The 7,191-nt window shown below is 42.2% G+C and overlaps 1 non-coding gene across 1 annotated transcript; it reads right to left on the bottom strand.

Moving 5' to 3' along the window:
• Positions 1–6,302: 6,302 nt before the first annotated feature.
• On the bottom strand, positions 6,303–6,406 carry LOC126955894 (small nucleolar RNA U13). The gene has a single exon (XR_007726179.1). It is a non-coding gene; the product is annotated as a small nucleolar RNA U13 (small nucleolar RNA).
• Positions 6,407–7,191: the final 785 nt, after the last annotated feature.

Genomic DNA, 7,191 nt, shown 5'->3' on the forward strand with positions numbered 1-7,191 from the left:
TTGAGGACCAAATACTCAGGGCACTGCCCAGGCTTGGGCAATGGGAGGGCCCCAATGTTCTCAGGTGACCTCTACCCACTAGCCCAGGCCTCAGTACCACCTTTAATCCCACTGAAATGCAAACACCTGGGGATGAAGTGACACTATAAAAAGCTATTTTGCTGGACTTGGTGGCTCACACCTATAATCCTAGCACTTTGGGAGGCCGAGGCTGGTTTATCACTTGAGGTCAAGAGTTTGAGACCAGCCTGGCCAACACATTGAAACCCTGTCTCTACTAAAAACACAACAAAAATTAGCCAGAAGTGGTGGCATGTGCCTGTAATCCCAGCTACTCGGGAGTCTGAGGCGGGAGGATGGCTTCAACCTGGGAGGTGGAGGTTGCGGTGAGCTGAGATCTTGCCATTGCACTCCAGCCTGGCAACAGAGTGAGACTCTATCAAAAAAAAAAAAAAAAAAGAAGCTATTTTAATCTTCTTCTACCACTTTTGATATTCTGTCATCTTTTTATAATTTTGGGGATGTTTGTTTCCTTTACCAGATTGGAATTCTTCCAAATAAAGAATAGAGTTGGTCTTCTAATTTATGATTGCCTAGCTAGCAAAATGCCTGTCACATAGGAAATATTGCATAAGTATTTGTTTAACTCACTAACACGATTTATTTCCCAAGAAGCTCACTGATGCATGCACATTGAGCTACCAAGCTGCCTAAGTTACACAAAGGGAAAAGTGGCCAAATTAATAGTCTCAATTTGACTTCACAATACAGTCTGCAAATTAGGAAAATTTACCTTTGTTCAGCATCTCTCAGCAAACTTAGGTCAGTGGATCCTGGCACCTTATGGTACTGCTGATACCAGGGAATTGTGTTTATGCCCAAGCAAGTCTGACAAGTCCACACTGATAAAATAACAGGTTACTCTCATTCATTAGTGTAGGAGCCAAATCCAGAACGTGCAATGGCAGGGAGGGCTGTTGAGAACAGGTGCAAAGGACACCAGAAGTGTCTGCCACCTACTGGGAAGTGGGGGTTGGTTTCTAAGAGGGATGAAGGGCAGAGATGACAGGACGGCAGTACCAGGGCAGTGAGCTGGGCCAGAGGAAGGACCTTTATTATGAGGCAGGGTGATGGATCCCACGCTAGTCTTCAGAGAACACAGCCATTTGTCAGACATGGGAGGCGTGGTCCTGTTTTACCCTCCACAATTTCTTAAACTCCTCTCACGTCTTTTCAAAATGCTTGTATGATCTGAGAAAGGAAGCCAAGTGCATGTTTTCCCTGATGTGCCCGAAGTGGTAGCATGATGGTACATACCTGTTAACAGCTGGGACTGTGCGATTCTAAATCCTGTTAAGGCAGGTAATGAAAAACAATGAAGTTGTGCTGCGCTGGAAGGATTCCAAAAACATTTGTCTTGTTTTGTTGAGTATGATGTCATTGAGGGATCATTTGCAGGTAGCATCTGGGTTTCTGACCTGTGAATCAATCCGTCTTACATTCCATCCTTCCTTCCTTGCTTTAAACTCTGCCAGTATTTTTCCTAGCAGTGGCACAGGGGAAGTACTGATAGGGGTTCATTCAGTGAACATTCAGCTTCCCCTGGAACCATCTGGGAACCCTATTCCATTCCTATTCTGTTCACAGAGACATTCAAGTTCCTTCCCCCAACCCCAAAAGAACAGATATCCACCGTGAAGGCCATAGCGCGATTTCCAAAGTGTCTCTCTAAGGAACATTCAGCCTGTTCTTAGAGGAAACAAGGGCAACATTGTTAAAACAGAGACTCTCAACAGGTCCAATGTGTGTTAAAAATTAAAATATTGTTCCCAGCACGGTCTTGTATTAAGGCTCCAAATAGGCATTTAAAAAAATCGTTGCTGGAGTCCTGGACGGGGCATCCATCACTCCTGAGTACACGTGAATTCTAGGTAAATGTTTGAATAAAGAATCTCTGTGAGGGAACTTGCGAAAATTGCCTCCAAACCCTCAACCTGCACAGAATATAGAGGTTCTCTAACCCACTCTGGTCTCCTCTTCCATCAACTGTGGCCAAACCATGACCATGACCTTCTCCCCAGACTGCAGCCTCTCTGAGATTTTATACTTCATCTGCCTCTAATTCCATTGTATTCATCAGGTCTAGGATTACTTCCTAATTCACTATCAAAAATTGCTCGAGTGTTGAGCTGTAGCCCAGTGTTACTTTAAAAATTCATTCTCAAAATATTCTTTTTTTTTTTTTTTTGAGACAGAGTCTTGCTCGTTGCCCAGGGTGGAGTGCAGTGGCACGATCTTGGCTCCCTGCAACCTCCGCCTCCCGGGTTCAAACAATTCTCCTGCCTCAGCCTCCCAAGCAACTGGGATTACAGGTGCCTGCCACCACACCTAGCTAATTTTTGTATTTTTAGTAGACACGAGTTTCACCATGGTAGCCATGCTGGTTTCAAACTCTGGACCTCATGATCTGCCCGCCTTGGCCTCCCAAAGTGCTGGGATTACAGGTGTGAGCCACTGCGTCCAGCCTCAATATATTCTTGATAGGACCAGTTACCAGTTGTAGCAAAAACTCTTTGTTCTTCTCTTCCCTTCTTCTTCTTGGCCTCCAGTTATTATGGTGAGCTGGTGGACCCTTGATTCCTTGAGTTTCGCGTGATGAAATGTCAGTGAGCACTGCGAGGATGCTGTTGTCAGTAATACTTCCCAAATAGGTCTCAGATGCAGCATTTTCTTTGAATTTCATACTGTGTTTGTTTAGACTCCTACATCTCTCACCAGACAACTGCTCTAGGTTTTAATGGGCTTTTCTGCTTGTAAGACTCTTTCTTCTTTCATCTATTATCCACACTACTGCACAGTTATGATTGTTAAAATTCAATTTTTTAACATTATTCCTTCCCTTAAAACATGTCAGAGTGCCACTCCTCACTCTGCCCCCCATCCCCTTAGTCTCATCTCTTCCAAAGTGTGGTTGCAATCACGTGGACTTTAGTTAAAATCCTGACTGCTCCATTTTAGTAGTTGATGACTTGATTTTTATGTGAATAAAGTGGGACTGATATCTATCTATGTTGCATTTTACTTGAGGTTTAAATAATGAATGTCAGGTATCTAAGAGGCTATCTGTTTCAGAGTAGACACTGACAAAGTTGGAAACAGTTCTTTCTGCTCAGGTCCAGTCCAGATTCAATACTGGATGTGCCATCAAAGAGACTTTCATTCTCTGACACCTGCCTACCTTAGCAGCCTCCTGCTCCTCCCAGCCCACTGCTTCATCCTGCAATTGTATTCTTTGGCCATACTTGGAATTCTCAAACATCACATGTGGTTTAGTCTGCATTCCTCAATGTTTGCCATTATATGTGCTGTTGTGCTGTTTCCTCGATATGGAATACGGCATCTCTCCTCAACCCCTCCCATTTCCTGGAAATGTCTTGTGCATCATTGAACACATAGATAAAGGACACTGTTTCTTCTCGGTGATAATTCTTTATAATAACTCTTCAAGCATTTGATAATCCTTTCTATGTGCCAGGAGCTCTTTTAGGTGTTTTAAACATTTTATCTAATTCAGTATTGATTACCTTTCACTTTACAAGAAAAAGACACATAATGTCTTTAATTAAAATGAAGTAACAAAGAAAAAATAATAATTTAATATTGAAATTCATAGCCTGGTGCGGTGGCTCACGCCTGTAATCCCAGCACTTTGAGAGGCCGAGGCGGGTAGATCACCTGAAGTCAGGAGTTCGAGACCAGTCTGGCCAACATGGTGAAACCCTGTCTCTACTCAAAATACAAAGATTAGCCAGGAGTGTTGGCAGGCACCTGTAATCCCAGCTACTTGGGAGGCTGAGGCAGGAGAATTGCTTGAACCCAGGAGGCAGAGGTTGCAGTGAGCTAAGACTGTGCCACTGCACTCCAGTCTGGGTGATGGGAAAAAAATTGAAATTCATTATTCTCCTAATCACAATCTATTGTCTTCTCCATTACATTTATGAACTATTGGAGTGTGGAAACCAGTGGCTATCATGGCTTGAATGGATGAATGAACAGATGGATAGATGGATAGAAGAAAATTGGGAGGGCTAATGTGTATTAGGGGAGGTGAAACTGTTCCCTGAGACGGCCGATATTTTAGGACGGGAATTATAACAAAGCCCAGAAATGCCTAAAAAGATGCTATGTAAACAAATAAATAAAAGCAAGGCAAACCAAGCTTAAATCAGGATAGTCTGCTGCAGATTGGAGAGGTTCAGGTAAGCTAGATCGCCTGATAGGAAACTAAGAACAGAGAGAAGCTGCATCAGAGGATTTCTGAAGGAACAGTCTAGGACTGCACTAAGAATGGGCTTCACTTCCTACAGAAATGAGCCACAGTAGCCTAGATGGAAAACAACAACGACAACAACAAAAACATAGGTTAAAAAAAGAACCAGCCTCTTGAGGCATTCATAATATATTTGATTAGCACTTCCTTAGTTAGTGCCAGGTTCCATGCTAAGCACATTACATGAATTGACTCATTTGAACTTCCTTTAAAAAATCTCAAGAGGGTGGGGCATAGTGGCTCACACCTGTAATCCCAGCACTTTGGAAGGCTGAGGCAGGCAGATCACCTGAGGTCAGGAGTTCGAGACCAGCCTGGCCAACATGGTGAAACCTCAACTCTGCTAAAAACACAAAAATTACCTGGGTGTGGTGACATGCACCTGTAATTCCAGCTACTTGGAGGCTAAGACAGGAGAATCGCTTGAGCCCCGGAGGCGGAGGTTGCAGTGAGCTGAGACCATGCCATTGCCCTCCAGCCTGGGCAACAAGAGCGAAACTCCGTCTCAAAAAGGAAAAAAAAAAAAAAAAACAAAAAAAAAAACAAGAGAAAAGAGATTTTGTAATCCCCATTGTGTAGCTGAGATGACAGAACTGTAGCCGGACTAGATAAGACCACAGAGGTAGCAATTGGAAGGTTGGGTTGGAACCCAGGTTTACCTCACTTTTGCCGTTTATGACTCTGCAGTTCTGTCCCTCTAAGGATACTGTGGGAGATGGTTTGGGCTTAGAAAAAAAAGTGAATTAACCTAGGAAGAAAAGACCTCACATCACCTCCAAAGTTCGACACTAGAAGAAAATTGAGAAATGAAAAGCCCAGGAAATTAAAATATGAGAAGAAACAGGCTTCCGTTCCCTGCTAAACTCATTGAGGATTGTGAGATTTCCCTGACTATAGTGCAGATCCCCTAAGAGTCCCATTACTGTGACAGGGAGATTGCTGTGGACACTGAAGACTAACCAAATGCATGGGTTGCATTTTTTCTGGATGAAGGGTAGGGAGAGGATGGGGAAGGAATTCAAGAAAACTGAAAGGGGAAAAGCTATAAATGCCAGGGCGAAACTGTGGAGACAAAAATCCTCCTTTTTCCCTTGACGCCATTTTACCCTGGATACGTAATTGTTGGGGAATGGAGTAGAAATTGATGGGAGGAGGTGACAGCACCAAGTCATGGGTCAGGTACCCATCTGTGGGGGTACACCCCAGGGAGAGGTTTGGTTGTGTGACCCTGGCACACATAGTCATGGATGAAAGATGATTTCTGGAATCAGAGAGCAATCTGACAGGTCATAATTTTGCATTTTATTTAATTGAATTAAGCATGTTTATCTGTTCAATGAAATTAAAAGCCAGCTGAAGGTTTTATTGTCTTATTTGGCACTTTAATTGAAAGATATGTGCTGTAAAATATGTTCTATTTACAAAATTAGGTTCAGATGTACATTAAGTGTTGAATTTATTTCATTGCTATATTTTGAAAAGAATGAGTTCATCATTTAGAGGAGAAGTAGGGTGGATGAGGAGATGGAAGGATGTTTGTTTGTTTGTTTAATTGACTTTGTATTTCCTTTGCTGATGTTTTGATTAGAACACTACAAAGAAAATATATTTGGAGATAAAAATATGCAAGAAGTGTCATACATTGATTTTTCTGGAATTCATATCTATGTCTAACTCTCATCTCTAGTTATAAGCTTCATCCATTTTCAGATTATTTCAGATGCTAACCTTACAAAACATATTTGTAGGCTTGTTGCTTTTTCCAACCCATTCCTGTTTCTTCTATTCTCACCATCGCCTTCACTCACACTCACACTCACATAATTATTATTATGACAATAACCTTGTGACAGATTTCTAGGCCTGCCTCCTCCAACTTCTACATACTTGACAGAGTTGACTTTCAAAAACACACATTTACTCATGTTCTCTTTTTCCTTTTCTTCTTGTTTTTCCCTTTTTTTCTTTCCCACATCCTATGGGTGCTGTACAGATGTGGTAACAAGGTCTGAGGGAGGCACATGTCAGACGTGTGCATAGAAACCCAATCATCACACTCATCAACCCTAAAAGGATCACTTCTTCATGTGAGTAACTTTCTTAAACTTTTTAAAGATAGCTCTTTGTTCTCAGAAGAAGGTCCAGCTTCGCTCATGGATTACAAAGTCTTGACCATCTCTCAACCTGCGAGCTCCCAACAGCCTCTGCCCCATTGCCGTGTAGCTGCCAAACACGTGGTGTTTCTCCATCACCTTTCTGACTGCTGCTGCTTCTTCCTGGAGCATCATTCCCTACCCCTCCATCCCATCAGTCACTTCTTACTCCTGCCCGAAGGCCTCCATTTCCAGGCGCGTGGCACATCTCACAGCACGCGCCTGCTCACACGCTCAGCCAGCATGGGTCAGGTATCTGTCCTCTCCGTTCATTCAGCACCTGCTTGTGTTTCTAACACATCAACCATTTTTCATTTATGTTTGCCTGATTCTCAAGAAATGTTTGTTGAGTGAATAATGACAAAAACAAGAATTCCTAAAATGAAAATGGCAAAGAACATATATTTCCTATAGGAATATAATCAGTGGAACACTAGAAGAGGATCTGCAGAGGAAATCCAATTTTCTTCCTAAAGGTTTACCAAAATTGCCCAATGATCAGGACATAACTTGGGATCTGAATCATCATCATTTTCATTCTTGTTGTGAAATGTTGCCCATTAAATGTGCTTCCTCTTGACCTAACCTCAGTCAAAAATTTGAAAACATAGCTAAAAAATTTGCTAAGTCATATGTTATACCTTTTATATGTTGATAATTCTGTCCAAACTTTTGGCTTTGTTCCCTCATTTATTCAATATTATTCTT

This window comes from Macaca thibetana, chromosome 5 (assembly GCF_024542745.1).
Source record: "Macaca thibetana thibetana isolate TM-01 chromosome 5, ASM2454274v1, whole genome shotgun sequence".
Lineage (NCBI taxonomy): Eukaryota > Metazoa > Chordata > Mammalia > Primates > Cercopithecidae > Macaca > Macaca thibetana.